The sequence below is a fragment of the Apium graveolens genome, chromosome 10 (genome assembly GCF_009905375.1).
Source record: "Apium graveolens cultivar Ventura chromosome 10, ASM990537v1, whole genome shotgun sequence".
Lineage (NCBI taxonomy): Eukaryota > Viridiplantae > Streptophyta > Magnoliopsida > Apiales > Apiaceae > Apium > Apium graveolens.
In genome coordinates this window covers 136,729,155-136,740,214 of record NC_133656.1, presented here as the reverse complement: position 1 = coordinate 136,740,214, position 11,060 = coordinate 136,729,155, and positions in this window count along the sequence as shown.

Sequence of the window (11,060 nt, the reverse complement as noted above, 5' to 3'; positions counted from 1 at the left end):
ATCCTACCTCTGGTAGTCGACCTAACCATGGTCATCAATTCATCAGTGGTCCTTTATTCATTCTTGTCAGGATCCTCCATGGGATCCTCCTCAGCAACTATCCCTTCTAGGACAACATCCTCAACCGCTACATCCTCAATATCAACATCATCCGGTCCTGCATTAGGACACTCTATCGGATCCACAATCCAATCTCCAATTAGTAATAAACATCATCGCGCTGTTGCTCCTCAACCTCAGGGTTCGGAGTCCCGCTACCATCTACGATAACGAACTACGCTTCTATCACGATATTTATAAGGGTTCCCATAAGGGTTTTAACTGTCAGTGCTACGTTAGGTAGCCCGACTATGAACTTGGCAAGAGTTCTTATTATCTTAGTGAACTTATTATCTTAACGTCCCATCATCTCTGAGGTTTATAACGCTTAGCTCTGATACCACTTCTGTAACACCCCCAAATCCGGGGTCGGGGATCCGGGTTGTCACGAGTTCCATTTCCCTTAATAACACCCAATCTTAATAAATAATCAACTACTCTGTACTGTGACCCCGCAATAAACACACACACCACAAGTTATAGTCTCAGAGATGAATATCCAAAAATAATCACAAGTCGTTTTATTCCACAATTATATGCCAATACACCTTAAACAGGTTTCTGAATAAATTTACATTTCTTTGCCATTATTACAATTCATAAATATACATAATCTGATACATCAAAAGTTGAAAGCCTAGCCTATTGGTAGTTCCTACCTCAGCTACAGCGACATCAACGCCTATAGGAAACTGCAGAACGTTTCCTATCCGCTCGCGAATTGGGAGCTTGGTCCTGTTCATCTTGTCTATCTGATGTTGTGTGATGAAAGAAGAAAGCAAGGGTGAGCAGCAAGCCCACCAAAATAATATGTATAATGATTAACAATATATGAGCCTTCTCATAGTATTCATGAAGGTCTTGGTCAAAAGAAATGAACCAAGTTTAATATCTTAATGCGATGAAGTCGCAAAATATTCAGTATATATACATATATACTTTTCAAAATCTTGGAAGTCATCTTCCATGTATAATATACACAAAGTTCCAGTTTATAACTGTATAAAAAAAATATCGTTACAAGGTGATCTCATATATCTAACCTTGTCTCAACGTTTTTCTGAAAGTCTTTTATATGCATAAGATAATCATTTACTAGATATAAGTTTAAAAGATTAAGTTACAAGATACTCCAATATACTTATATCTTTTCCGAATACTACTTGAACTACCACCGTTCAAGTTATAATTAGTTTCAAAAGTTCATCACATAGATGAGACTACAAGACAAGATTTGAATAGATTCAATCTTTGAATATCATTATAAATAATGAAGTTACGAGATACTTCATTAAGTCCCGACATATATATACACCTATATATATATACATTTCCTGAAAACCTCTGTCATGTAAAGTATGAACAGAATTGCAATATCCAATAAATTTGGAAAGGAAAGAATTTTGGCATAAACCTGATATCTTGCTGATCAGGCAAAGATACCAATAAGTAACCTTTTCTACTAGTAGATGGACGAATTCCCCACTGGTCATCACCCTGGTCTCAATAGGACCTTATGCTGGACTGCCACTCAGCCACTTATGCATTTGATGGACTCCCACTGAGCCACTTACACTATCATGGACGCCCACTGAGCCCATGTTGCTTATGCCGACTCAATAGATGGACTTACTTCCCGAATGTTGGGTAAGTGATCAATTCATTTACCAAAACTGCAACCTTGTTGCGAATATAAAATACACCACAGAGCCGGATCCCTCAGGTTTTGAGCGAGTATTTAAATCCCCTTAAAAAGGAAGATCTTAAATATAAAAATGAGTTTTGGGATCCGCTCTAACTTTTAAAAATCATTTTGAAGACTCGAAAACACTTTAAAGAGTGTTTGGAGTAAAACTGATTTAATGAAGTAAATCAGTCCCCAGTATATTTAGAAAATGTCTGAATATTATTATTTAAATAATATTCCCATAAAGAATAATCTTTATAAAAATAATTGAAGTAGAAGTATTAAAACTTATACTTGAAACGAGTATTAAATAACCAAAGATATACTTATACGAAAGTACTATCTTTATTTGAATAATCGAAAATAAGTTTGATTATTGACACCTTATTCTTTAATAAAATAAAGAATATATTGCAGTAATAAGCGGAGTCATAATACCTCAAATGAATATTATAAATAACATTCATAAAATAAAGGAGTCATACATCCTCAAATGAATATCCAAGTAATATTCAATAATAATATAAAAGAGTCATAAGCCCTCGAATAATATTCGAAATAATATTCAATAAATAATATAAGGAGTTATAAGCCCTCGAATGAATATTCAAATAATATTCATTTAATAAATTAAAGAAGTCATAAGCCCTCGAATGAATATTCATAATAATATTCATTAAATAAAATAAAGTTATCGAATAAACCTTATTCGATTAATAGTTTTGAAAACTATAACCATATATATATAAATATATATGTATAAATATATACATATATACAAAATCTACTCGGGATCCTCGACTCCCGGTTTTAAAAAATGTTTTCACCTTTTGGGTCCTTATAATAAGGGTATATGCAAGTTACCGCTATCCTTTAGCATAGGTATTATCAACTGAATCAACAGATATATATAGGGCAAGAATACGAAACAGGCATGCATATGTACCATATAACATGCTACAATATATCGCAAGAATCTGCTATAACAAATATGCATTTAACGCAAGATCATGCATATACACAAATACATCACAACAACAGTATAACGGATAGAAAACTTGCCTGAGCGACTGGGGGTTACGAATGGCTCGGGACGAGTCTGGTAACCTATAAACAACAAGTAAGTTGGAATTAAACCAAAGTCACTTGTAAATCTATACTCTAACCAACTCAGACTCTAACGCTCGTTTTGCGCTTACTGATTCTCTTAAGTCACTCGAGTACCCTCGGCTCCACCATTTTTAATAAATTAACCATTACGAGTTTTAAAGCGATTCCTTCGCGAGTGTCTTACCAACTGCCTAACACTCTTACCATAATTGTTTCATACATTAATTAACCCATTTTGGTCTTTAACCTATGTTTCAAAGTAAGGCGAGGGGAAATGTTTCGTTCGCGAAATGCCGTTACTTGAAATGGTCGTTTCTCCTAAACCGTGCATCGGAATCGAACGAACTACATATCAAAACGAAGCTCGTAACATGAGCTATCTAGGCATGGCAATGGTCATAATCTAGCAGGGGGTTCTCGGGTCCTAATGTTATGCACAAAAATATTCTAAAGAAAACCGGACGTTACGACGGCTATGTTTACGTGATTTCCCAAATTTAAACCATTCAAAACCAACCACAATTCAACCCCAAATCAATCATACAACCAACATCCCTACAAACCACATCATAACAGCCCCAAAAAATCCACATTAACCATTTATACTTATTCCCCACATGAACTAAAAGCTTTACTTAGGTTCTTTAACTAATTATCAAGATTTACAACTCCAACAATACCACAAAACCAACTAATCGCTACAACTCAACCAAACTTCAAACAATCAAGCATCATGCTTCACATATACTATATCAATCATATTCAATCCTAATTACTCAAAACTAAAGCTAGGGTTTGTATTTTATACCTTCCTTGGAGAGTGGAGAATCAAGAGAATGGCTTGGAATCACACTTAAAGTCCTTATCCAAGCTTAATCTAAACAAAACTTCAAGAACACAAATTTTAGTTCTTGAAAAACACTATTCACCATCTTCTTTCATGATTTATAGAAAAGGATTGGCTTGGAATTAGAAGCTTAAACTTATAGGAAGTATGTAACTATCCATGGGGAAGCTTAGATAATTACCTTGCTAAATAGTAAGTGGTGGAGCTTGGATCTTCATTTTTTAAGAAAGAAGCCGAGAGCATGAAGAAGAAAGAGAGATTTTTTGTGTTTTGCTTTTTTTTGCTTTTGGTTGGTTGATTTGGTTTTGTTTTTGTTTTAGTTAATTACCTATTAACCTTGGACTTTGTGTGGTTCTCATTCAACCACACCTCCTTCCTTCCCATGTCATGCTTGTGTCATCCTCATGATGTCATCCTCCCCTCCTTGTCCTCTTCTCATTGGTTGGGTGACATCATCCTCTCTAATCCCTTTGATTAACTTCCTAATTGTTTGCCTAATGACCGCTGATCTGTTATACGGTTCGCTTAACTTCCGTTTTCGTTTATCGTTTGAGGGATCATACTCGGGATCTTATTACTTAGGTTCCCTTAACCTTTCTCAATACATTATATTCCTTTTTATGATCCTCTATTATAATCCTTTAATTTAAATCCTTTTATCCTGTTACCTTATACTCAATTCTTTCCGTATCTATTGGATTTCCGGGAAAAATCAAAGTGTTCGGATTTGGATTCTGACGATCTTTACATACACTTATATCCCATATAAAGTACTAGTAAAATCTCAAAATATCCATATCAGAACCCCTACATAGTGTGGCATGAAAAGTTTTCTCATTCAGCAAAAACACTATTCATAAGGGTTTCAAAATTTCCCAAAAATTGGGGTTATTACATCTGGGGCTGGTGGCCTGGTGAGCCTCCAAATCACGCCTCAGCCTTTGGATTTCAGCCTCATGAGCCCTGATCCTTTCCTGCACTTCTTGGGGATTCAATCCTGGGGTGCTTTGGGGGCGTTGCCTTCCATCGGCCATTGGCTCTTTTCCAGGATGCCTCCTTCTCGGGGCCACTTCATCATCCGAAGATTCGGAGTCCCTTTCACTGTAAGGACCAGAAAATTCCCGATCCTCAGGGATAGGACCCAAACCTCGTATATAGGAGGGTGACTGCCCTCGTGCTTCGCTTCGCCCAGCATATCCGCTTCCTCCAACCTCAGGGTGAAGGGGCATCCCATAAGGGGGGTTAGTAGTAACAATAGTTGAATATTCATACCCGACGGGTCGAGAATTCACAGGTATATGTACTTGTTGGACTTGAGGATTCGTACCTTGAATAGTCGGGGGAGTTGTCCCTTGTGGCTGAGGATGAGTTGCCCCTGTCTGGGCTTCCCCCTGAGTAGATGCATAAGTTGAATGGGGAGGAATCTCCACGGTTGATGAAATCACCTGGGTTGTCTCTGATGGTGTTCCTTCCTCTAGAGCTCCAATTGTTCTCCGTGTTCTCGCCATGGTTGTTGTTGCGTTTCCCACAGACGGCGCCAAATGTTATGGATAAAAAACTAAGGTTATTATTTGCTGTATTTATTACTAAGATTCGGGAGCTCAAGGCCTTTAATGGCTGCTCTCGTGTTTTGTGGCTCGATCTGCCTTTACGAGATGCCTACGTATCTCTGTGAATTAGAGAATCAAGCCAAAAAACGTAGTTCTGATTGGTGGGGGTGAGACCCCTTATATAGATGTTGGGGGTCCTTGAATTGGACTTGGTATAGGAGACTTGGTGGGCAAGTTTTATAATTAGAATGGACTTTGGAGTCCTAGATAGTAGGAAACTGATTCCTTATCCTTTTAGGTCCCCTTGTGGCTAATCTCTAAGGATTTATATCCTTACCGGGACTCTTCTCAACATCTGATTTTTCCCTTATTAATTAATTACGAAATTAATTAATAATTAGGGCTTTTGGGCCTTTTTTATTCCATCAGGCCTGATCTGGTCCATTAGGCTTAACCTTTCTGGTCTGAGTATCATATATCTTTTTATTGGGCCTAGCAGCCCACAGCTTGTACAATTAATGCAGTATTTAATTATATAATCATAATTTATTTATCCCTATCAGTGACAAACAATGCAATTAAGAATGTTCAGAAAGGAGAATAGATTAGTGCAGAAAGGTTGTTACCCTTTTTAAAGAAATTAATTTTCTGGAAACTTTAAGTTTTTAATAAAGAGTGTTGCATTTATTTCTTTAGGTAGCTTGTGTTAAATGAAATGAAATCAGAAGAATATTACCCACATTCAAGACACACTGATGCATTATATATTAATGTACAATCACTTAACATTTATTTCATATAAAATCTAATATAACATAACACACAGAATAATCAGAACATTAATAACAGATATAACACATTAACTCCATTGTTTTTAACTGAAATTCCACCTAGAATTTGAAGTGACCATTAATCACAATAGTGATCTAGATACAAGGATGCTCAAGGCTCCCCTGCCAGGTCTTTTTGTAAGGGTTATGTGTGCATGTGATCTTATCATTTTATTTTTCTATTTATTCTATTTTTGCACAAACCATCCTTAAATACACCTTTCTTGAATCTCACCAATGCATACACAAATTTAGAGTACAAGAAGTAGATTTAAGATCAAGTTCATAGAACACATATATATCCAACTAATCAAGATAAAAATTCAAAGTATTTAAGCAAAATTCATCACTGATGTTTACTAATTAAATCATGAGTACAATTCTCAACAGATCATAGACACAGAGCAGATTTCTGATTGATTCAAAGATTTTGATAAGATAGTTCTAGTCCATATACATAATTATTAACAGTTAACATTTATCAGACAGCTTGCACCTAGCATAGTGACACTATATCCTTAAGTAAGTCTGTATGTTTTATCATTCATAGCTATTGATTGATTAGTTCTTTTACCATAAACTTCTCACAAATTTTTCACAAAGATTCAAGACAGATGAAGTTATAGGTAATTTCAAGAAATTTTCAAATAAATAAATTGAAATAACTTAATCAAATCACATACAGTTTCTACTAATTCAGTTTAGATCAAGACAATTACCAATTAATCATACAGATTAGCTTTCAATTAATACATATTTTAATCAAGAGCTCATTTTAGACTGATAAGTGATGTTAACTTAAGAACTCTTACACATATTTTATCAAGCTGTACCAATATATAGGGACTATCTTTAACTGGATAGATATAGGTTAATCAAACAGCTTATATATAACGTACCAAATTTTATTTTCTCATAAATATATCTAGCTTAATTCAATTTAATTTCCATACAGCAAAATATCATAAATATTGTTATTTTCAGACCTTAATGCACAGAGAACACATACTTTCCAATCTTTCAAAACTGTTAATTAGTTGAAAACTGAATTTTTGGTAATCAACAATTACAAACTCTAAGTCAACCATACACACTGATTTTCCAGTCTACTAAGTTAGATAGTTTATATTTTCAATTCGAGTATATATATATATATCACAAACAAAATAAATCCGATTGTATCAGAGACCAAATCACAAATATGTTCAAATTAACATAACACACTTGAGTAAATCAAGAATGAATCACAACAACATTCAACTAAATACACTTAATCACAGATTTCTCTGAATCTCGAGTTTGGGTACAAATAATTCACGAGTTAAGGAGAGTTTACAGTTAATTTTACTTACCCGAGCCTGTAGCCTGGCCTAGCTAGTAGGGTTTACCTGGTTGACTCAGTCACGGATTGAGTCAACATTTAATGGAGCTATAACGACTCGTACACTTCTGTATTATTTAAATATGTAATTATTGAGTAATTAAATAAATAAAATATATGTGTGAGTTTTGTCAGCTGGAGATTACTTTGAGTTGAGTTATAAGCGGTTATTGGTATTCGGAATTCAATTGAGTAATTGTTTGTGAACTGTGTTGTTTTGTTTTTATATTTAAAAGTGGTTTTATTAAAAATTTATTTCCATAAATACTTGGATTATCTCTAAAATTATTTTTGTCACTTTATAATTTTATTTATTATTTTTAGGAGTTTATAAAATTTAGAAATCAATATTTTATTGATTATTTAACTTTAAATAATTTTCTGATTTCAACCACAGAGTGTATCGTTAATAACTAAATCGCGGGTCAGGCAGTACATTTGTTGCGAGGTTTTATAAAAAAAGGGGACAGGGGGTGTTAAATCGGGTTCAACCCATTTTTTTTCTTCTAATTTCCAGTTCATATCTCTCCTCCTCCAAATCTCTCAATCAATCTCACTTTGTCTCTAATCTCTCTCTCTCGAATCTCTCTCTCGACTCGTCACTCTCTCTCGCTCTCAAATCTCTCAACCTCGTCTCCCTTCTTTCTCCCCACCCCCGCTCTTCTTTTCTTTCACTCCGTCCGACGCCGTCGTCCCCGTCTCCAGCCTCCAGTAACTCCACCACCACTCCGTTTTCTCCTTTTTCCCTTCTCCCTCTATTCTTCTTCCCTCTCTCTCGATTTTCCCTTCTTCTCCCCTACTTAGTTATGGCCGTTTGTGCAAGTGTGCGACTGTGTGTATATATGTGCGAGTGTGTGTGTATGTGTGTGTGTGTGTGTTTGTATCCGTGTGTGTGTGCATGTGTTATGGTGTGTGTGTGTTCTGTGATGTATGTGCCCTGTGTTGGTTGTGGCCAGTGAATTGTTTTGTTCCATTTCTTGTTCCTGGCCGTAGTTGTTAATACGGGACTATCCTTTTTGTGCAAGAAGTTTGGCTGATTATTTTGATGAATTTGATTTGTCGTTATATGCAGATTTTGTGTATTAAATTATCGGTGGAATTCGTGACGGAAACCCGAATTAAGCGGGCACCTCCGAATTTTGCCGCCGTCGACGATGACTAATAACGAGTCAAGGGTGGACTGTGATGACGCGATTCTGAGTCTTACGAATAAAATTATAAAATATGAATTAAAACATAAAAACACGACTAATAATTAATAATTGTATTTAAGTGGCATTTGGAAATTTGCGAAATTGTTGTTATGGTTGGTTTAAATCGGAAATTGGAGATTGTAATTGGTTGTGATTGATTTGACATCGAGTTGTTCGATGGGTTAGTCCGATAAATAAAGGAGGTGCTGCCCGATTTCTGGAAAATCAAATTACGGAAATGCGGGGCTGTATCCAGTGACTATCGGAACGGTAATCGATTATATATAAATACTTTATATGAAACCTGATTATGTGTTGTGATGAAATACTTTGCTAAAACCGATAACCCTAATTTCGTAAAAGGACAAATATACCTATTTTCTAAAAGCAAACATCGAACCGACTTTCGAGGACGTGAACCCTAATTGATATGGGTATTATTATATTGAGAATGTTAACATACAGGTAGACTGTTAGCGAGGATAGTCAAGCATATTCGGACGTCTAATTTAGGGTATTTCGGTTCCTGTAGGTTCCAGTCGAAATTCTTAGCATCCCGGTCGGTGCAGAGCCAGCCAGTGATAGTGTTAAAGTGTATTGAGGCAAGTACCCCTGACCATATCTTTCTGGTTCAGTAATATATGAATAATTGTTGATTTAAATTTACGTACTGGAACAGAATGTTTTAAGTTACGTATCCCCTGTGTTCAAATTATTTTGTTAACTTGTGTTTGGAGGAAAAGTAACTTCTGAAATTACCTATCTCTAAATTTTGAATAAAATGAAAATGTTTTGGAATGTGTGCTGTGGTAGAATTGTTTTGACAAGAGATAGGTAAGTGATTTGGAAAACTGGATAAAAATTGATCAGATAATTGGATGAGTGTGCACAGGGGCCCGTAACGGCCAGGAAGATAGCGTAAGAGACAAAGTGGTTGCGCACCTGTTATAACCACCAGCCCAACGTGACAGAGACCTAGCCAGTCTCTGAGTTCCGGAACAAATTTCATTAAATAGCCAAGATAGAGTTGTCCTATGGAGATAGCCTGATCAGCTGTCTCACTAGGGATCATCCAATACTTTTATATCTAAATGAGATTTTATGGTTCCCGTAATGGAACAAGTGATTTTGGGTCCCCGTAACAGGACAAATGGTTTTATGGTTCGTGTGATGGAACGGAAGATTTGAAAATGAAAGTAGCATGCTAAAATTTAACTCTGATATTTACACAACACAGTTAATGAGATGTTTTATAGAGCATGCTAGCTATTGATATCCAGTTTTCATCAGTTCATCAGTTTTCATCTGTTTACACTTGTTTTACTTGTTTTCTACTAACATGTTGTGATTTCTGATCCTACCATTGTTTATCATAAACTGTTTTGATTAATATTCATATAGTGGTACTGCTGAGCGATTGATCGCTCACTCTTGAAAATATTTTTGTATATTTTCATATTGCAGATGCCTAGGAGATGTTATTGTCTTGGTAAGGGCCAGTTTCCAGGTCCTCCTGTGTTGAGCTCCTCTGAGTATGTTGTGTCAGACCAGGTGTGGTCTGTGAGTTGCTGCAGAAAGTTAGATGTGTCAAGGTGTTTTAGATAAATTGGTTTGTGACAAGTGTGTAACCTAAATTATACTTGAACCTTGAAAGGATCTTGTGAAAAGGTTGTTCATATTGAAATAAAATGAGTTGATTGTATTAGATTTATAGTTTGATATTGTTAGTGAAGTTAACTCCTGACCCCGGGGTTAAGGCCGTCACAGGTTGGTATCAGAGCTACAGGTTTAAGTCCCTGATTTAGGTGAGGAATAGAGACGGAAAGGAGTAGAATTGGTGTATAGGGTGTGAATCAGAAACTCACATCTAGAGGAGCAAGTTTAAGAGTCTAGTCGATGGTTTGAAGGTGTAACCCTGGTATATTTTGAGGATCCTGGAACTGCCCTAATTTTAGTGTGTCTCCCTGGTATAGGTGCCATTGGTAATGGCCGATAGAGATTCCTAGACATTCATTCCGCGAGAACGAGTCCGACCATGTAAATTTAGTTAGTAGGTTGCGATAGTTATTAGTGGCTATTATAAGTATTGGTGTATGCTGCTAGTGGCATGCTGTTATTATTGTTGTTATTTTTATTGTTGCATTTATTGCTGATTTTGTTAAATCTAGCCACTCATTACAGTCGGACCCCAACTAAATGAGGGTGAGAATATTTTATTACGGCAGCATTCTATTGGCACATAAAAATATTACTACCCGGGGGCAATTCATTTAAACTAAAACTATTTGTTATGTTTCAGGAGAATGCCACCCAAGAAGAATATCCCATCCAATTCCTCTAGCAGAGCTTCTGAAGGGGGCCCA